The following is a 22,953-nucleotide window of genomic DNA, read 5'->3' as shown; positions in this document are numbered from 1 at the left end:
CTGTGTAATTGTGGGGGTGAAGGTGGATTTCGCCTTCAACCCAGATATATTCTCTGTTGGTGAGTAGTCTCTATTCTTGGGTTAGAACATACCAGTTTTCAATTCGACATGGCTTTATGTTGGATGGGTGAGCACAGTATTTCTATGCCAAATATCACCCCCTCTTTTGCTTTTCAACATCATTTACTATGGGGATACCAAATATTATGGCTCTGCATTGCTGTAAAATCTTGTATCGCCTACGTTTCATGGGTTACGCTTTAGCCATTGACCACCAGAATTTGTTTTTTATTTGATAGCCTTCTACAGTATCTTTTCACATTTTTTACATCATTCCACAAGATTGTACGTCCGTTTCCCTTAGGGGATACTAAATGTTATGGCTCACGCATTGCTGTAATATCTTGTATCCTCTACGTTTCATGGGTTACCCTGTAGCCATTGACCATTTGAAGTTGCCTTTTACTTGATAGCAGACTACTGTAACTTTTCAATTTTTTTTTATTATTCCACAAGATTGTACGTCTGGGTCTGTTAAGGGATACCATATGTAAGGTCCTATACCGGTTATATTATCTGGTATACCTTGTGTTTCTGGGGTTAGAACTTACCAGGATTCAATTGACATAGTCTTTTGTTGGATGGGTGAGCACAGTGCTTCTATGCCAAGTAGCGGTCTTCCGTTTGCTTTCCAATTTCGTTTACTCTGGGGTTAAGAAATATTATGGCTCATGCATTGCTTTAATATCTTGTATCCCCTACGTTACATGGCTTAACCTTTAGCCATTGGCCACATGATGTTGTCTTTTATTTGACAGCAGACACCAGTATCTTTCCAATTTTTTTACATCATTCCACAAGATTGTACATCCGGTTCCCTAAGGGGATACCATATATAATGGTCTATACTGGCTATAACATTTGGTATCCCCTGTGTTTCTTGGGTTAGAACTTACCAAGATTCAATGTGACATAGTCTTATGTTGGATGGGCGAGCACAGTACTTGTATGCCTAATATCAGTCTTCCGTTTGCTTTCCAATTTCGTTTACTATAGGGATACCAAATATTATGGCTCATGCATTGCTGTAATATCTTGTATCCCCTAAGTTACATGGGTTACCCTTTAGCCATTGGCCACTTGAAGTTGTATTTTATTTGATAGCAGACTACACTATCTTTTTTAAAAAATTACATCATCCCACAAGATTGTACGTCCGGTTCCCTTATGGGATACCATATTTAATTGCCTATACTGCCTATAATATTTGGTATCTCCTTTGTTTCTTGGGTTAGGACTTACCGGGATTCAATTTGGCATGGTCTTATGTTGGATAAGTGAACACAGTGTTTATATGCTGAATATAGCACTTCCTTCTGCTTTCCATCATCATTTACTATGGGGATACCAAACATTATGGCTCACACATTGCTGTAATATTGTGTATCCCCTACGTTTCATGGGTTACCCTTTCGCCATTGACCACTTGAAATTGCCTTTTACTTGATAGCAGACTACAGTAACCTTTCAAATTTTTCCATCATTCCACAAGATTGTATGTCCGATTCCCTTATGGGATACCATATATAATGGTCTATACTGGCTAGAATATTTGGTATCCCCTGTGTTTCTTGGGTTAGAACGTACCAAGATTCAATGTGACATAGTCTTATGTTGGATGGGTGAGCACAGTACTTGTATGCCTAATATCAGTCTTCCGTTTGCTTTCCAATTTCGTTTACTATGGGGATACCAAATATTATGGCTCATGCATTGCTGTAATATCTTGTATCCCCTAAGTTACATGGGTTACCCTTTAGCCATTGGCCACTTGAAGTTGTATTTTATTTGAAAGCAGACTACACTATCTTTTTTAAAAAATTACATCATCCCACAAGATTGTACGTCCGGTTCCCTTATGGGATACCATATATAATTGCCTATACCGCCTATAATATTTGGTATCTCCTTTGTTTCTTGGGTTAGGACTTACCGGGATTCAATTTGACATGGTCTTATGTTGGATGGGTGAGCTCAGTGTTTCTATGCTGAATATAACCCTTTCTTTTGCATTCCATCATTATTTACTATGGTGATACCAAATATTATGGCTCACGCATTGCTGTTATGCATCGTATCCCCTATGTTTCATGGGTTACCCTTTAGCCATTGACCACTTAAAGTTGCCTTTTACTTGATAGTAGACCGCAGTAACCTTACAATCTTGTGGAATGATGGAAAAATGTGTAAGTCCAGTTCCCTTAGGGGATACCATATATAATGGCTTATACCGGCGAAAATGTTTGGTATCCCTTGTGTTTCTTGGGTTAGAAATTACCAGGATTCAATTTGACATAGTCTTAAATTGGATGGGTGAGCACAGTACTTCTGTGCCATATACCGGCCTTCCTTTTGCTTTCCAATATCGTTTACTATGGGGATACCAAATATTATGTCTCACGCATTGCTGTAATATCTTGTATCCCCTATGTTACATAGGTTACCCATCAGCCATTGTCCACTTGAAGTTGCCATTTATTATATAGCAGACTACAGTATCTTTTCACATTTGTTATATCTTTCCACAAGATTTTACATCCGGTTGCCTTAGGCGATACGAAATATAATGCCCTCTACCGCCTATAATATTTGGTAAATTTAATTTGACATGGTCTAATGTTGGATGGGTGAGCACAATATTGTTCTGCCAACGGACACCCTTCCTTGAGTTTTACAACACTTTTTACTATGGGAATACCATATATCATGACTAATGCATTGCTGTAATATCTTGTGTCCCCTACTTTTCGAGGGTTACCGTTTAGCCATTGACTTACTGGAGTTGCCTTTCATTTGTTACCAGATTGCAGTTTCTTTTCGCAGTTTTGATTGCATTGCACAATGTTTCACATTCGGTTCCTTTGGGGGATATACAATATTGTGGTCTTTTGAACTATACTTTGCGGTATCCCCTAGGTCTTTAGGGTTACAACTTTATTATTATTATTATTATTATTATTATTATTATTATTATTAAAACCATTTATTAAGCGCCTGGTTACCCAAAAACAGTGTGTTCCCGCGCTGTATACTGCACAAAAAAAGCTAAAGGCGAGACAGGGGTAAAACATTTAAGGATTTATAATGGCACCGGGATTAATCCTGGGGGAAAAGAAAGGTTTTGAGCTTTCTTCGGAACATGCTCTCGGAAGGCTCCATCCGAAGATCGAGCGGGAGATCGTTCCAGCATTTAGCCGCTAAAAATCTGAATGAGCGTACGCCCATCCTGGCTCTGGTGATTTTAGGAAGTTTGAACATCATCCTTCCGGCTGATCTCAAGTCTCTGGTGGGGCGGTGTATTGTCAGAAGGTTAAGGAGATAGGCCGGACCTTTGCCCTGAGCTATACGATGAGCGAAACAAAGGGACTTAAATTTAATCCGCTCTCTTATAGGTAACCAGTGGAGTTTGGATAGAGCTGATTTACCTGATGCTCCGCGGGGAAGTTTGAGTACTAGGCGAGCTGCAGCATTTTGAGTACATTGAAGTTGGTGTAATCCTTTTTGGCTCAACCCTAGGAGCAGAGCATTACCGAAGTCAAGGTGGGGGGTTACTAAGGCATGCACAATGGTCTTTCTAGAGTCAATTGGCAAAAGATCCAGAATCTTACGGAGAGCTTTCAGTATACTGAAGCATCTAGCTGTTACTTTGTTCACGTGTATTTTATATGAGAGATCGGAGTCCAGTGTTATCCCCAAATTACGCACTGACTCCACAGGACGAGGGGGCATGCCCAGTTCCATAGGCCACCACATATGCGACCATACTGAAGCAGATTTCCCAACTACCAACAACTCGGTTTTATCGCCATTGAGGCGTAGACAGTTGTGGTTCATCCAAGCTGATACCGATGATAAACAACTCGAGAAGTTGATGGCATCTTCTCTACACTCAGGCGTGAGCTTCAGTAGCAGTTGTGTGTCGTCGGCATAGCTGACAATGCCCACCCCAAAACTCTCAACTATGCAGGCCAGGGGAGCCATGTAAATGTTAAATAAGGTGGGGCTCAAACTCGATCCCTGTGGAACCCTGTGGCCTACACTTCTGCGAGAGGATTTAAAGGGGGGGCAATGCATTTGGAAACTTCTGTTGGCCAGGAAAGACTCTAGCCAAGCCAAGGCCATTCCCTTCACTCCAATACCTGCCAACCGAGACAGCAGCGTTGAGTGCAGCACGGTGTCAAACGCTGCACTGAGATCTAATAAAACCAACGCTGCTGTCTCTCCATCGTCCACGATACTCCTCAAGCCTTTGGTGGAAAAAAGTAGGGCTGATTCTGTGGAGTGACCTGCTCTAAAGCCCGATTGAGTGGGGTGCAGGAGAGAATGTTCCTCCAAGTAGCTCATGAGCTGCTTATTCACCACCTTCTCAACGACTTTAGCGCAGAAAGGGAGGAGGGAAATGGGGCGGAGGTTCTGAAACTGAGTGATGTGAATATTTTTTTTTTTTTTTAAGGGGGATAACCTGAGCAGTTTTCCACACGTCCAGTACCTGACATTCTTTAAAGGAGAGCGATGTAATGATACTAATCTGATCAATTATTGTAGTTTCCAGTACTCCTTTAAAGCGAGCCGGGGGCAGACATCGCTGGGTGAGCCAGATTGGATGCTGTTGGCAATGCTCACTAGTTCTTGTTTCTCTGGAGTGACAAGAGAGGCAGGGGGTCTCCGTGTGGGTGTTTATAACTACTGCATGTTTAAACGGCTGGATGTCATCTTTCGTGAAAGTCGCATGGATTTTGTCAATCTTACCTATGAAGAAGTCGGCAATAGAATCGCACAGCTCTTCAGAATAGGTATCTTGGGCATCCAGCCTGGTAGGAACCGTGAGCTCTCTGTAGATGGTAAAGAGTTCTTTAGTACGGTTCTTAGCAGAGTCGATTCTGTTTTTAAGGTAGCAGCTTTTTTCTGCTCTCAGCATTTTCTTGTAAGTATAAAGTTCTCTTTTGTAATACAGTTTGCCCTCGGGGTTACAGTGTGATCTCCACCTACGTTCTAGATTTTTGCATCTGGATCTGGCTAATTTAAGTGGTTCTGAGAACCAAGGGGCAGTTTTCGATTGCCTAGCAGGGGGTTTGGTTGTCCATGGTGCGATCTCATCGAGTGCGGTGGTCACCCATGTTTCATATTTATTCCAGGCCTCCTCCAGGGAGTTGCTTTGGGAAGGGAGATTTTTTTGGAGAGCACATCTAAAATCTTCTTGATTAAAGTTTTTCCATTTTCTTCGTTTCATGGGGGGGTTTAGAAAGAGTGATGTCTGAAAGGGTTTTATCTACTGTGAACGGGATGATAAAATGATCCGACCAGATTATTCTAACCGGAGTAGAAACATCAATACCATCCCAGTTCTCAAAAATGGGATCAAGGAGATGACCATGTTGATGGGTGGGGGACGTAGATTTAAGGTTGAGGCCCAAAGATCTAAGAGCATCAGCCAAATCCTGCGCTTCCCTGCAACCTGTGTCATCAAAATGGAGATTAAGATCTCCTAGAATAATAAATCTTTTGTATCGCAGGGCGGCTTGAGTAATGCACTCTAAAAGCTGGTTGCCAAACTGCCCTGCGGCCCCCGGTGGCCTATACACCAACAGCCCATGAATGGCATTTCTAGGCCCTATATTAATAGTGAATAAGCCACTTTCGCTATTATGTAAGGTGGCCTTCTCTAGGGTGCACTCTAGTTCCGATTTGTACATGAGGGCTAAACCCCCGCCCTCATTGTTTGTGTCTGTCTAAACGGAGTACAGATCATGTCCAATGTAAAACTTGCCAGTATTACATTGGACATGATCTGAAGTTGGTTTTATGAGCACAGTATTTTTCTGCCAATTGGCACCCTTCCTCGAGTTTTCCAACATATCTTACTATGGGGATACCAAATATAAAGGTTTACACAAGGCTGTTATATCATGCATCCCCAACTTTTCATGGGTTATCCTTTAGCTATTGACGGACAAGTTACTTACCTTTGGTAACACCTTATCTGGTGGAGATATGATATAGTTGCAGATTCCTTAACCTTGAACTTCTAGGCATCAGGCTGGATGCGGGAGATTTTCTTAGCAGTACCCCTGCTCTTCAGTAGGTAATGTCGGTAAACTATGTGACGTTGTCAGCAGTGTGTTCGTCGTCATCGTCGCATACATTTCATAAATCTAATAGCCACTCTGATGCATAACATCAGTACTTTTTACAACTTTCCACGCCAGAAGCACGAAGCAACGAAGTGACTGACCGTGGTGTGTTTAAAAAGAAGATAAGGTCCTGAATTTGATAAGCCCTGACGGTAAAAACAGTTCCGCAGAGCGGGGAAGATGGGTGGATCTGTAAGGAATCTGCCGCTAGATCATGTCTCTACGAGATAAGGTATTACCGAAGATAAGTATCTTTTCCATCTGATAGAGACATCTAGCCCCAGATTCCTTACCTGTACACATATACCCAAAAAGACCTTCCCCAGAGAAGGGACTGAGGAAACATTTTAGACTAGAAACTCCTACAGGACAGAGTGCCCAAACAAGCTTTTACTGCGAACCTGAGAATCTAAGCAGTACTGTCAGGCAAACGTTTACAGAGACGTCCCCATGGCAGCTTGACAGATATCAGCAATTGGAACCCCAATCTGAAGCTCTGTGGTGGCTCCCTTTGCTGCGGTGTAATAATCCCTAAGGTCCTCAGGAGGCTACTTCTTAGCCAAGGCATAATAGATTTTATACAGACAATCCAACAGGAGATGGTCCTCTTTTGAACTGCACGCCCCTTCCTTGCCCCACATATCCTACAAAGAGTTGGTCTTACACCCAGAATTCTTTAGTGCGATCGAGATACAATGATAATGCCCTTTTTGGGTCCAGAAGTTGGAAACGCTCTTATTCCTTGGAAGGTTGCAGAGGTGCATAGAAAGGGGGTAGGGTAACTGACTGTCCCAGAAGAAAGAGTTACAACCTTGGGCAAAAAGGATGCCCTAGTTCTCAGGACCACTTTTTCAGGAAAAACTGTCAGGTAAGGAGGCTGTGATGACAGTGCTTGCATTTAGCTCACCCTCCAGGCAGAGGTAACTGCCACCAAGAAAGCTGCTATTATGGTGAGCAACCGTAGAGGACCAGTGTGCATTGGCTCAACGGTGCGCACATCAAGAATGTGAGAACCAAATTAAGGTCCCATTGTGGCATAAGAAAGGGAGAATGGGGAAACAAGTGGGTTAACACCTTCAAAATGCTCTGCAGCAGAAGGGACTTGAAAAGTGAAGGCTGATCTGGTAGCCGAAGAAAAGCTGAGAGGGCCAAAAGATAGCCTTTCAGAGTGCCCAAGGCAGGACCCTGCTGGACCAAGGAAAGTAAAAAAAAAAGATATCTGCCAGAGAGGAAGACAAGGGGCCAATGGACCTTTCTATACAATACTTACAAAAAAATGTTTCCATTGGCAGGCATATACCAATTTCGTGGAGGGACGTCTGGCTGCCACAGTAACCTCACAGACTTCGGGAGGGAGGTCAAAAGCTGTCAACTTTCACCGTTCTAGTAAAGGACCTTCCCCATCTGCGACAGAAAATCCTCCCAAAGAGACAACCTGATCGGAGGATCGATACTCATGTCTAGAAGCTGGGGATACCAAACTTCCTGTGCCCAGTCCAGAGCCACAAGAATTACTTGTGATGGTCACTCCTGATCTTCTTGAGCACTCTGGGCAGGAGTGGCATGGCGTAAAGGCATATAGGAGGCCAGAGTTCCACTCACAGCGAAAAGAGTAGCTGAGCGAGAACGACCTTGGAAATTCCAACGTGCATAACTGCTGACAATTCCCGTTCTCTTCAGAGGTGAACAGATATAACCAAAGCTCTCCCCACTCCTGAAAGGGACCCTGTACCACCTCTGGATGGAGACGCCACTCGTGATCCACCAGACACCTTCGGCTGAGCTTGTTGGCTCTAGCGTTCAGAGAACCAGCCAGGTGCTGAACCACCAGGGAAATGCCCTGTTTTTCGAGCCAAGTCCAAAGACTCAGGACCTCTTGCCAAAGCATCCACAACCCCACTCCGCCCTGTTTGTTGCAGTACCACATGGCGATAGTGTTGTCTGTGAACACTCGTTTCAGCCTTCCCTTTGTAGACCATAAAAAGGCTTTCAGTTCCAGAAGGATCGGCCAAAGCTCCAACAGACTGATATGGAGCTTTGCTTCTGATGGTGACCAGAGTCTTCGGATCTCCACCTCTCCCAGATGGCCTCCCCATCCCAGAAGGGACATATCCATCAGTACTGTAAGGCCTGGGTGGGGAAAAGAGAGGTGTCTGCCCTCTATCCAATCATGGTCTGTTAGTCACCTCTGCAGCTCTTTCACAGTGCCCTCTGAAATCTGAACCATGTCGGTGAAATTTCCTCGATACTGTGCCCATTGGAACTTCAGGTCCCACTGCACAGCCCGCATTTTGCCACTGTGGATGGTTCACCAGCAGCATGCAGGAGGTCATGAGGCCCAACAGCCTCAAAGTTATTCTCACGGAAATCCAGCAAAGAGGCTGAAACATTAGTATTATAGCCTGAATATCCTGGACTCGCATTTTGGGAGGATAAACCCGAAAATGCACTCTGTCCTCCAATAAAAGGGAACATCTGAGAGGGGGTCAGGTGTGACTTTTGCATGTTGATAGTGAACTCCAGTGAATGCAGGAGGTTCGCCGTAGTCTGGGGGTGGGAAACGACTGTTTGGGACAAGCCCGCTTTCAACAACCAGTCGACTAAATAGGGAAAGATTGGAATCCCTGATCTCCGCAGATGGGCTGCAACCACTGCCATCACGTTTGTGAAAACCTGAGAGGCACTGGTGAGGCCGAAGAGGAGCACTGCAAATTGAAAGTGCTTACGGCCCACCGTAAACTGCAGGTAGCGACGATGGGCAGTAGTTGAGGGCTCTGACGTCTAGGATAGGACGTAGGCCTCTGTCCTTCTTTGGGAACAGAAAATAGCAGGAATAACAACTACAGCCTACTTCTGGCTTGGTAACCCTCTCTATAGCTCCCTTGGCCAAGAGAGTTTTTTTGTTTGTTTCATAATTGCTTATTTTGCATCACAAAAGATAATAAGACCATGGACAATTAGTACAACATCATCTATAGAACTGAGTACATCATTGCGTACAGGGCTATACACTGTAGAATAGGGGGGTATAAGTGGAGTTGTGGAGGGAGAAGGAAGGATAGATGAGGAGCAGGGGAGTGGGGGGAAGGTGGGGGGAGGTCAGGAGATTGGGTGAGGTAGAGAATAAGTAAATTTGTGCACACAATAGTATATTCAATGGTTATATTAGTATGGTAAAAAGAATACCAATACAGCGGCTCATGAGGGTCAGTAGGTTATAGGTATCTGGTGTGGAGACTACATGTTGCAGGAGTATTTGCCAGCATATAGTATGCAATATAGTCTGTGGTACTGGTACAATGGTGCATGTACAACATAGAAAATAGGGAAAATGGGGAAAGGGATCTTTGTGTTTGGAGGGGTCGATGATCTTTATGGAACAGGTACTGGAGGCAGGTAGGAGTGAGGGTGATAAGTGGACGAGGTCAGGCAGCCCCTGGTCTTATTCAGGCGTAGGGGGAGCAACAATGATTGGGTGGTATCGTTGGTAGGAAAGAGAAGAGGGTAGGCACATATTGTTGGGGCATATTTCACATGCCCCAGCGACAGCGCAGCGGACGTGCCAAAGGCAAGCCTGTCTGCGCCCGTCCGCGGGCGGATGGGGCCGGGGGCCAGGACCCCTGGTGGAACTTAGGCAGACTTAAGCTACTCTCGTCAGGAGTTACTCGATATGCGCGCGGGTATTGAGCCCAAATGTAGGCATGGTGTGGACCTCTATGAGGATGTTCACAGGAATACGTGCAGACACTGTGGTTACTCATTTAGCCACTGGAAGCGTCTTAGAGGTTTTAATAGGGAGCTCAGATGCGCATTAATCAACTGTAGGTCCTTTAGAAAACACAGTATGGAAGTACGCGACCTACTTGTGGACAGTAAGATGGACATCCTTTTTATTACAGAAACATGGCTAGATGAGGATTCGGCCCCTGAAGTGCTGGAAGCTCTCCCCCTGGGCTATGGAATACGCAGGTTAGATAGACCCTGCGGGTGGGGAGGGATTGCGGTTATTCATAAGGGCGATATTAAATGCACCATGGAGTCAACTTCTGTATCTGATAGTGAAGCGGGTACCTTTTCTATAACTGTTTCTAACAATTATATAATTAAAGGCCTACTGGTGTACAGACCCCCTTGAAGTAGCAGCCAGTTTGCTGCTAGTCTTATACAAAATGTACTGCCCTCGGCTATGCGTTATGAGAAAATCCTTCTGTTGGGAGATTTTAATTTGCGTTTCGACGACGCCTTGAATATTCCGGCCCAAGAGGTTTGTAATGATTTGCTTACTCTGCAACTAGCATTAAAATCTAAACTACCTACACATCGACTTGGACATATATTAGACCCCATTTTTTGTAATTGGGACTCTCTTAAAATCGATTCTCCTGAACCTATGATCTGGACCGACCATTTTCTGGTGCCATTTCAAATTAGTTTCTCCATGGAAATTAACCCAGAGAAAGGGGGCGGCACCTCTAAAAAGCAAAGGAAATGGGCTAGGTTCTCCCCGGGAGATTTTAGGGCCAGTTTGGTGCAGGGGGGCCACCGGAAGGACTAGGCTCACCCATTGATGGGGCCTGCGAAGGGCTCGCATTCAGCTAGCCCTTGATAAAACTGCCCCTTGGTCTAACAGGGGACCCACACGGCGAACTAAATCCGCAGCATTGTTTAACAACGATTTGAAAATGCCTAAGACAGCTTGCAAGCTTCATGAAAGAACCTGGAGACAGGGGTACTTGCCAGATCATGAGAAGGCGTACAAATTGAGACTTAGAGGGTATCATGCCTTGATAAGGAAAACTCGCGCAGCTTATTACACTGAGCGGATCGACAAGGCTGATTGCTCCGCTAAGGAACTTTTTGTAGTTTACAAAGAGTTTTCCTCATTGGCCTCTATTGAAGAACGAGTGGTGGCTTCAGTGCAATCTGATAGCTGATTTTTTTCACAATAAGGTGCAGGACATTTATTCTACTTTTCCCACTGCGGCCACGACTTGTTCCGGTGGCGAAGAGCCGCTGGGGGAAGGACCTTTGGAAATTGACTGCTTATGTGCTTTTATAGTCCCGGACGTGGACCAACTGATTAAAGTAGCTAGAGGTGTCAAATTTGGCTCTCCTAGGGATCCGGCCTCAGCCAAAATGTTAAAAGGTAACATGGAGACGCTAGCACCATACATCAGGCATCTTCTCACACTGTCTTTTGGTTCCGGTAGGGTACTGACAGTCTGGAAACAAGCGGTGGTACTCCCACTTAAGAAGAAACCTCAGATTAGCATAACCCAATTGAGCAACCTACGGCCTGTTTCACTCCTCCCCTATTTTGCTAAAATAGCTGAAAAATTGGTTAATCAACAACTCTCGGCTCATATTGAAACTAACCGACTTTTACATCCAACTCAGGCAGGTTTCCGTGCCCTCCATTCCACGGAGTCGGCGTTACTCTTCTCCACGGAGATGCTGCGGAAACATGTGGATGAGGGTCAGACAGCGGCACTGATTCTTCTTGATCTCAGTGCCGCGTTCGACACTGTGGCACACCACACTCTACTACATTGTCTGAGGAAGGGCGGAGCCGTTGGGAAGGCGTGGCAATGGCTGAAATCCTTCCTCCACAAACGTAGTTTTTGTGTTGAGCAGGGGCCTTATAGGTCAAAGGCTATCACCCTGAATCAGGGAGTCCCGCAGGGTTCTAGCTTGAGCCCCACCCTATTCAACCTTTATGTTGCTCCGGTGGCTCTGATCACCGAGAAACATGGAGTGGATGTGGTGACATACGCTGATGACACGCAGCTGGTTGTGGCTCTGTCACAGCCAGCTGAGCATGCAGCCAGCCGGTTTGAGTCTTGTCTCCAGGACCTGGCCGGCTGGATGTCAAATAACTGTCTCAGATTAAATGGGGACAAGACGGAGGTGCTAATTGTAGGCAAGTCTCCGTCTGTCTGGACATCTGCATGGTTGCCTCAGACCTTGGGCCCTTTACCTGTACCTAAGGATCAGGTTAAGAACCTCGGCATGTGGATCGACTCGAAATTATCTTTCGAGTATCATACTAGACGTGTAGCCGGAACTTGCTTTGGCATTCTCCGCAGTCTGAGGAATACGCTCGATTTGCTCCCGTGGTCAGCTAGAAGGGCCCTGGTACATGCCCTGGTAACTTCCAGGCTGGACTACGGGAATGCCCTATACATTGGAGCCAATGCGAGCTGTCTCCAGCGACTGCAACATATTCAAAATGCTGCTTCACGCCTGGTATTGATGCTGCCTAGAAGATCCCCCTCTAAAAAGGCCTTGGAGACGCTGCACTGGCTGCCAATCAGGAAGCGCATCCAGTTTAGAACCCTCTGTATCAGCCATCGGATCGCTCATGGAAATGGTCCAAGCTTCCTGCGGAACTTGCTCACTCCGTACAAGCCCACTCTGCTCCTGCGCTCTCAGGGTGCTGGCCTAATGTGCATCCCGAAGACCAGCAGGGCCAGGAAGGGTGGCAAATCGTTCCGCCTTCTGGCGGCTCGCAGTTGGAACACTCTCCCTTTTAGACTCCGTTCGGAGACTACGGAGGCTGTCTTTCGTAAGGAACTTAAAACATTCTTGTTCCCAAGGTGTTAATGAAATAGGTTCGGGAGCTGTATTGGGGGGATACATCATTATGAACTGGCTTTAGTGAGTTTCTCAAGCGCTGTACCTGGTGCATACGTGTATCGGGTTTCACCCGGTTTACATTCTTAGTACTCTCGATAGTAAAACAATTTTAAATGATGGAAGGCGGAATCTGTCTGTCAAGACACAAACGCAAACGAAAGAAAACTCAGTAAACAGAGAGTTTTGGTATACCAGGAAAACCCGGAACAAGACGTAAAATGTTTATATTCGGTTTAAATATGTACTAAAAATCACTTCACGGAATATTTATAAGTCTCGAGGCTATCACAGTAACATAGGAAACTTGAGTATATAACGGAGCAAACAATAAAGTATTCGTAACCAGAATCACAGTTGGTAGACATTATAAAAGTGTCTATTAGCACCATATTAGATTAAAAAAAGTTCGGAATTTATGTCTATAGCCTTCAAATAATCAAGCGGTTTTGTTGGTTGGGACTAAGGTCCGAAATGCGTTTTTTTTTAAAAGAAGGCGATGACCACAGTCTTACCCGGCTATTTAGTTTAACAATTCACGTCTTTGGAGACACCGACCTAAACCAGGAAAGAAGGCAACTAAGAGCGTCAGAAATACTTTGGCGCAACAACCATCCAACAACCCACCTCGAGCTACTCAAAAAGGAACGTAGGAAATATAATAAGCACATCATACATGAAAAATCCACCTTCTTCTGCGATACACTTACTAATGTGAAAAACAACCCAAAGTACTCTTCCATATCATCAGACAGAAAACATCCAAACCATCACCCTTTGCAATTCCGGCCTCCAAAGACCTCTGTAACAAATTTGGCAATTTCTTCAATGAAAAAATATTAGAGGGAGCTCTCACTTAAGGACCACTCCCGTCCCCCAAATGAAGGCCTGCTGCTAAACTAAGAAGACTTGAACCCACCCAGGCAAGCCAACAACAACTGGCTAACCTTTGATCCCATCACTGAAACGTAAGTTATTGAACTAATTACCGGATCCAAGCTCTCATCACACTTTGAGGACCCCCTCCCTGCTCAACTGGCAAAAAAACTCAAACACTCCCGAGCCCTTCCCTGGACAGATATAATAAATAGCTCCCTGGAAACAGGAATCATGCCTGACTGCCTCAAAATCGTTCAGGTAACACCATTTCTAAAAAAAGCAGGTGCTGACCCTAACGATCTCAACAACTTCAGGCCTGTTTCCAATCTCCCATTCCTAGTAAAACTACTAGAAAAATGTGTACTCCGTCAACTCACCCATCACTTGGACAACAACAACCTCTTGGACCCTCACCAATCGAGCTTTAGAAAAGGATGCAGCACAGAGACTGCCATCTTAAATGTCATTGACGACGTTCACAAATAACTGGACAAGGACTGCTGCTGTCTACTCATACTCCTGGACCTTTCGGCGGCCTTTGACGCGGTTGACCATAAACTACTCATCAACGTACTCCAAGAAAGGGTAGGAGCAGAAGGGTTGGTCTCACTATGGTTCACCTCCTTCTTGCAAAACCGCTCTCAGCGAATAAAAATCGGAAACTTCACGTCAGACCTACACCCTATAATCAGAGGTGTTTCCCGCATTGTTCAACATTTACATGGAGCCACTCACCATCATCCTCAAAAAAGTCAATATTCCCTTCCACCTCTATGCCGATGACACCCAGATCTACCTCGAAACCTCCACCTTAGCGGACATGCAAAGACTCAATAACACCCTAATAGAAGTCCAAAAATGGCTGTCTCAAAACCATCTGAAACTCAACCAAGCCAAAACGGAAATCCTCCTCATAGCCAACAAAGAACAGACCCCCCAAATCACGGAGTGGATAAAGTCTATTAATGCTCTCGACTGTACTCTCATTCCGGCAGACTCCGTGAAGTCATTGGGTATCACTCTAGACCCCAACCTTGACATGGTCAAACACATCAAGAACACCGCAAGATGTGCCTTCTTCAACTTAAAACTACTGAACAAAATCAAACCCTTCATCCCACCAAACGACCTTAAGAAAGTCTCGCAATCCCTTGTGCTAGCCAGATTAGACTATGGGATCACCACCCTCACAAGCACGGCTAAACTACACCTTGCTCCTCTCAGATCAACCTTAAATGCAGCAGCCAGAATGGTGACGGGAGTAAAGAAATACGAACACATCTCCCCCGCTCTAAAAGAGCTTAAGTGACTCCCAATAAAAATGCGGGCTAACTTCAGAACTGTTTGTCTCACACACAAAGCTCTGCACACTGGTAAACCCACCTATCTAGCTGCCAAACTCAATAAAGCGGGACAGATAAGAAATCTCAGAAGCACCAACACTCTGCTACTCATCCCGCCGCAAATAAAAGACCTTATCTCGTCCTTCTCAGGAAATGCACCCAGAATTTGGAATGCCATCCCTATACATATCAGGACTAACGCTTCCTTCAAAGTATTCAAAAGCCAACTCCAAGCGCTCTTCCTCAATTGAGCCCTCACAAAGTGACAATGGACCTACAATAATATTCCGCCACGAACCAGAGGACCCAGTCATTACGAAAAGAACACTCCTTACAGCATCTTCCTCCTGACCCCCACAGTACACCCCCCTACTTTTACAGCGAACTTTACTACTCTGCAACTGAATGCTACATGACTTAAACTGATCAGTGACCCACCTTTGAACACTGTGTTTACTCTGCCACTCTTTGTATACTTGACCGTCAATGACAAATGTTGTAAAGATTCGGGTCTGGCTAGCGCTATATAAAACTCCAAAATAAAATAAAAATAAATAAATGCACCGTGTTTTAGCAGGAAAGCGCTGATAACAAGCAGTTACTTGTAACATACTTGCTGTTTAATGAGGGGTCTGAAGCTTTGTTTTTAATTCCGACAAGACCATGATGGCCGAGTGGCAAAGAAAAGGAACGCCGGAGAGCGAGAGGACGCTTCTGCTACGAGCGGAGTCGGGAGGTGAAGAAGAACCACGATGGCAAAAGATGAGCCAGGACAACGACGGAGAAAGCAGCGAGGCAGAGAGCAGCTGTATATAGGAGCAGTCGATCCCAGGAAGGCAGGAGAAGGAGAAGACCAGCAGCCAGGAAGAACGCTCCCAGAGCACGGCGTTTGAGACCAGTACTCCAGAGGTGAGGGAGGAGGCTGGATCTCCCTTCACCAGGTCCCCGGAGGGCCATGGTTACAGGCAAGTGCCTTTAGCACGTTTCTTTTCTTTTAACCCCTTCGCTGCTCATGACGAGCTCAGCTCGTCATGCAGTACACTGGTCATGTGCTCATGACGAGCTGAGCTCGTCATGAACAATGGGATTTCAAAAAAATAAGCACCGGGGGAAAATTCCCTTAGCATTGATGTGGTTAAGGGCTGGTGGACTGGCTAAAGGCAGCACCCAGAAAGGCACTTAATTCCCTTCCTAGGCACCCAAAGTTAGGGCACTGGTAAAGGCTGGCTCAAACCCCTCCCACCCCCCATTGAATCTTACAGGCAATGGCCGAATACTTGTTTTGTTGTAGGTTTTTTTTTTCATCTTTTGGCTTAACAAACTCGGCTTCTCCTTTGACGCCTCAACATCCCCATTTTAGAAAAGTGAATGCCCCAGGAAGGCTCCAGAAAGGACACGCTACACTCCCAAGAGAACTGTCTATCATCTGTAACCTTTGCTCAGAATAAAGGTGTATCACAAAAACGACATAGCCTACGGTTGTCTCAATGGGAGGGAGCTATGGGACGCGCACACCCTCCATAGGCTCACAGTGGTGTCAGAAGTGGGATACTGGATCTAGCTGCAATGACCCAACCTGTTACAATGGAGGCAATTATAACCCAGTTGGTAGAAGGCCAACGACACCTACAGCTTGTTATGGAACAGCAAACCAAACAGGCCAACAAAGAGCGGGATGCCCTGCATGCAGCTATTAAAGAACAGTCCTCCCTCTTAACGACAAACCAACAGGTACAAGATACTGCAATTTTGCATCTGACCGACGCTATTGCCAGTGCACGGATGCATCCCAATGTACCTAGTTCTGACCTTCAGAACTACCAGACAGGCGATGAACCGGACTACTTCTTTATAAACTTCAAAGGAGTAGCCTCTACTGCCTCTTCGCCATCCAAAAGATGGGGACAATATATAGCATCCCTGCTCTCAGGCGGGCTACAAGCTGCCTATCAGGCAGCGAACCCAGCAGGCACGACCAGTTACCCAGAAATAAAGGAAGCCATCCTGGAGCACCTAGGGTGCAATCAGGAGTATTATAGAAGTTGCTTTAGGAAGGAAAAATGGACAGCAGGGGACAACCCTCAAGCCTTATATTTCCGCATAAGGGACCTAGTTGCAACCCTCTTCCTCCTCCATGGACGAAGTGACGGAAAATATCTTTTTAGAACAGTACCTGGAAGCCGTCCCCTTTAACACAAGATCCTGGATCAAACAGCATCCCAATTTAACTGTCGCAATGGCAGTTGATCTGGCCTGCACTTATCATAGATCTCCAGAGTTTAAAACACCAGCACACTGAACCCCGATAGGACTAAACAAACCTCCGAGTAGACCAACTCCTGCTCCAGTAGAGAACAAAACTTCCATCTTCCAAAAAGCCTTCACCTAAACCTGCCCCTAGTACTAATTCCATGTCAACCCCACAGTGTTTTCATTGTGCTGAGTGGGAACATATAGCCCACTACTGTATAGCCCGGGTTCCGCCTCCAGAACCTATGGAAGTTGGTTACTCTCGTGGAAGGGTGATAGTGACAGGAGACCGTTCCAAGACATATAGAAAAAGAATACATGTAAATGGGAAACCGGTGGCAGCCTTATTGGACACCTGTTGTCACCATACTGTTGTTGCCCATGATCTAGTATTAGGATCCCAGATCATCAAAGGTGACTATGTTCAGGTCACCTGTGTACATGGGGGAAAGAAACTTTATCCCTTAGCTGAAGTGTTGCTAGAGATTGAGGGAGAACCACAGCTAAGAAAAGTGGGAGTTATCCCCTCACTCCCCGAAACAGTCCTCCTGGGAAACGATCTCCCTGGATTCCATGAATACATACAGTCCCTGAAACCCCTGTCTTCCTTAGCAAATTGGTTGGAAACCGCCTCCTTCTATACAGAAGACCTAGAGAAACCCAACAACAAAAGAATGAAAACACGTAGAAAAAAACGTGACGAGAGGAAATCGTTTAACCGGACACATCACACTATACATTCTCCTGTCCTTGTTTCTTCAGATGAAAGCGGAGAACCCCCACAGATTTTTCATGCGGACCAGAAGGATGATTCCACCCTACAACATGCTTGGGAACAGATCCAAGAAGATGATCCCGACAAGGTAGGCCCCTATTTCTGTCTAAAAAAACTGTCTTCTTTATAAGGTATCCCGAGAAAACAACAAAGTTAAAGAACAGCTATTGGTTCCCAAGGCGATCCGGGAACACGTTTTGTGTCTGGCACACAGTCAGGCCGGGGCAGGACATTATGGAAAGGAACATACCCTGAGGTACCTATTACATTGCTTTTATTGGCCAGGGGTGTATCAAGAAGTTGCTAGATACTGCGCCTCTTGTTCCAAAAGCAAGTTCATCAATAATCCTGTTCTTCCACAGGCCCCCCTTCAACCCCTCCCTATAATAGATGTTCCCTTTAGAAGAGTAGGGATGGATCTAGTAGGACCCCTGATTCCTTCCGCCTGAGGCCATCAATATATACTTGTATTAGTAGATTATGCCACCAGATATCCTGAGGCATTCCCGTTGACTTCCGCCAATACCACCACAGTAGCCGAGGCCATGATCACTTTTTTTCTCCTGGGTAGGATTTCCACACGAGTTAATCACTGATCAGGGTACGCCCTTCAAGTCTACACTAATGAAACAGGTATGTGCATTGCTAGGGGTAAAACACATACGCACGTCTGTTTACCACCCGCAGATGGATTAGTTGAAAGCTATAACAAAACCATAAAAACGATACTGAGGAAGAGCATAAACAAGACTGAAGAGACTGGGACCGACATTTACCCCTATATTATTTGCCATTAGAACTCACAAACAAAAATCCACTGGCTTTTCCCCCTTTGAAACACTATTTGGGCGGAAACCCCGTACCCTCCTGGACATAGAACAGTGGACTAGAGAAGAGGATGAGGGAAATCCCCTATTACAATATAGCAATTCCCTCAAAGAAACCCTGTCAACACTCTGTGAAGATGTCCATTCCAAAATGGCAAAGTCTCAAGCCAACCAAAAGCGATTATACGATCGAGGTAGCAAATTAAGAGAATTCATGGTGAGAGAGCGAATATTGATACTCTTGCCCACAACCGAGAAAAAGTTATTGGCCACTTGGCTGGGACCTTATTCTATTATAGAGAAGGTCACCCCAGTCACATACCGAATAGCTGTACCACAAAAGAACAGATTAGGTCAAATATACCATGTAAATGTATTAAAAGCCTGTAAGGAACCAACCCCTGTATCCCTAACCCAGACACTACCCATACACCTGGTGACAACAGATAATTCTTTGGACATGCCCTAGTTCCGGACACACACCTAAAAACACTCCCTCTACAACTGGGGAAACCCATAACACACAAACAGAGAATAGAACTACAAACATTATGTTCATCCTTTTCTGATGTGATATCCGGAGTACCCAGGAGAACCAGTCTGGTTGAGCACGACATTATCACCACAGTCACCAAACCGGTCAAACTAAGACCTTATCGTATCTCCGCAGCCAGAAGACAGGCAGAAGAACAAGAAATCAAAGCAATGTTGGAGGCGGATATCATAGAGCCGTCACAAAGTGCATGGTCCTCCCCAGTGGTCCTAGTGCCCAAACATGATGGAAGCATCAGATTCTGCATAGACTTCCGCCAATTGAATGCTATATCAAAATTTGATACCTAACCCATGCCACGGGTTGATGAACTCTAGAGCGCCTTGGGGATGCCCGGGTAATGACCACTATAGATCTTACAAAGGGGTATTGGCAGATTCCACTATATCCCGCTGCCTGAGAGAAAACTGCTTTCTCAACTCCTTTCGGACTATTTTACTTTAAAGTACTCCCCTTTGGGGGCGTGGCCATGATGGCGATGTGAGCAGTCGGAGTTTTTCCGTGCTCCCACTGACGGCCGTGAAAGCAGCTAACCTCGGTCTACCCGGGGTGCCTAGCTTGGGTACCGGGAGCTGCGGGGGCTCCGGAGGTCCGGTGGTGCCTCCACTGCTGCCGGCGCGACGATCCAGAGTCGCTGGACGGCAGAGTGCGGTGCGGTGGCGCTGCGGCCTGTCAGGGGCAGTCAGAGGGGAGAGCGAGGCGGCGGGCGGAGCCGTTGAGAGGCACTGGAGCGTCCAGAAGCCAAACCCAGTGGGTGCCCTCGATTGCGGCGCCCGGCAGGAGCCAGTGTCTGTGGGTGCCGGCGCCGCTGCGAGGCGGAGGACGAAGCTGTACGGGCCCGGGGACCGCAAGGAAAGTGCCGGCCGCCATCTTGGATCGGGCGGAGCGGTGGTCCCGGCGTGAGCGAGTGACGCGGGCCTGGGTGCCCCGGTGGACTCGAGGGGCCCCCTGGCAGCCGAGTTGGGCCCTGGGGGTCACGGAGGCTTTGGGGTGCCGAAGTGAAGCGGAGCTGAGAGCGGTGCTGCGGAGACCTGCTTCGGGGCTACACCACGTGGTGCGGAGAGCAGTGCAATGCCTACGAGGGAGCGGGGTGGCATCCAAAGCCCCGGGCCGGCCTGACCCCCCAGGCGAGGGGACACAGGAGAGGAGGCGGTGGAGAGGCACACCACTGCACCGGAGGGACCGCCGTAGTATCTTGGTGGCCGGGGGACGCCGGAGTGACCACTGGCGGCCCTTCTGGACTGGCTGGAGCTTGTGGCGATAGCGAGGAGTCGGCTGGGGCTGCCCCGCCAGGTTGGATGAGCACATGAGGCACGGTGAGGCGTAAGGGGGCACTGTTGGCAGACTCTGAGCAGCGCGGCGGTGAGGAGTACATAGCGAAGACCGCCGGGCTTGAAAACTTGCGGGGCAAGTGCCTGGTGCAGTGTTTTGGCGGAGGCAGGTGCGGACAGCTGGGACACTGAGGGGGCAGTGAATGACAGCTCATGATAGTCTCCAATTTTGAGGTGGCCGAAAGGGACTTGTATGACGAGATAGATTGGAGATTGGCTGGATGTCTGGCGAAGGAGTGCCTCTCCAGGGTATAAGAACTGCCAGGGAACTAAGAGCTGGTGGAGGAAACCGGGGACTGCGACCCAGCTGCCTGGTGAGGGCCGCAACGCCATTTTGAAGGCACCTGTGAGTCACCATGCTGCTCCCCGGCCTAGCGAACGTAGCCTGTGAGCAGCGTTCCGGCAGAGAAGGAGCCTGACGACCAGTGGTACCGAGGGACAGGAATGCGAGGGCTGAGCCCAGAGGCTATGATGAGGTGAGGGGGACACTGCTGGACTAGCTGCCGGGGTTGGGAGCGTGTGCAACGACGGCAGCGGGGAGACGAGGCCGTCTGCTGGACCCAACGGAGGCGAACGGAGGGCTGTTTGCAGCACGGGGAGCAGAGGGGGCCCCTCACTAGAGGACTGTGTCGGCTTGGTGGCATAGGTTGCCGGGAGGAGGCTGTGCCAGCTTACGTGAGACAGAGCTCACGACGCCGCTGCAGACCGGATCGACACCACACAGACAGCAGGAAGAGGTACCTGGCCTGGAGTACAGAGCCTGCCCGTGTCTGGCTGCCGGGGGGAATGGAGTGGTCTGCCGGAGTCAGAGCGGATAGTCGCCACGGGGATGTCCAATACCAGAGGCCCCCGAGGCAAGACAGTGAAGGAACTTTTAGCAAAAACGCAGGCCGTCCAGGCCAAGGACACTGCAAAGCCAAGTTCGAGGAAGATGGGGCCGGAAGCAGAGGAGGGCTCAGAGCCCATTACGAAGGCGTTTTTGGAGTCCCTCTTCACATCCTTGAGGGAAGACATTCAAACCTTAAAGGCTGATTTTGCTAGCGAGATCAAGGAGGTGCGGCGAGAGATGGACGGAATAGGAGAACGAGGGGCAGACCTAGAGTCCAAAAGTGATAACAAAGACACTGAACTTGCGGCCCTGCAGCAGGAAATCATCCGCCTCCATGATCAGCAGGTGGATCTTCAGCTGCACATGGAGGACCTGGAGAACCGCTCTAGAAGACATAACATACGTATTCGAAACGTCGCTATGTCTGAGGCCACCAGGGACACGAGTTAAATATGCCACATTAATCAACTCTGTGGCCCCATGAAACAACTAGGTAACTTAGAGTTGTTTACTAGCTTTTTATCAGTCACGACGAATGTGAAAGTTTTTAAGCATGAGAAATATATTTCACGAGATGCGATATATATATATATATATATATATATATATATATATATATATAAGGAATCGCACAAAATTCACGAAAGCAGTTTCCAGCGATAATAAGTTATGCTCTCAGTATCGTGTGCATTGTGAACTCCATCATCAAGTCTACTCTATAATCGCTAGATAGACTAAGAGAGAAGGCTCTTTACATCTTATCGTGAATTTACCGATTAAAGTTAACAAATTCATGAGTCAGATGAATTATATATGTTCTCTCCTTAGGGCACTAAAAGGAGATCCAGATGCAAGATTAAGGCGCCTGATATGATAGTATCAAGTTATCTATCCTAATATCAATCACTAGGGACTTTTTAGTAAGTAAACAAACTTTAGTTTACCAGAATATGCTATAAGTTACAACAGAGAGCAAGTTGAATCAGTGGGAATTTTATTATCTATAATATATTTGCATTTTTTATTTAAATTTTTCAGAAAATTCCATATCAGGATCAAAATAATAACCCTATTCATCAAGCAGATAGGTGTTATTCTTCGAACTCTTAAGTAAGTATCTTATGTAAGTGGGGGTTCCTCAGTAATCTATAATGATCAACTATCTAATAAGTAACTGTTACACAATGAGAGATGAAGTAAACGGTTCTCCATCAAGCTGACCTTAGATATAGTACATGTACAAAAAATAGCAGTCTTCCCTTTTCATCATTTATTATGTTCCATATTTAGTTACACTTTTTATTTTTAATGAAGTCTTGAGTACTCAAATATTTACCATGAA

This window comes from Lissotriton vulgaris, chromosome 7 (assembly GCF_964263255.1).
Source record: "Lissotriton vulgaris chromosome 7, aLisVul1.2, whole genome shotgun sequence".
Taxonomy (NCBI): domain Eukaryota; kingdom Metazoa; phylum Chordata; class Amphibia; order Caudata; family Salamandridae; genus Lissotriton; species Lissotriton vulgaris.
This window is presented reverse-complemented; position numbering follows the sequence as displayed.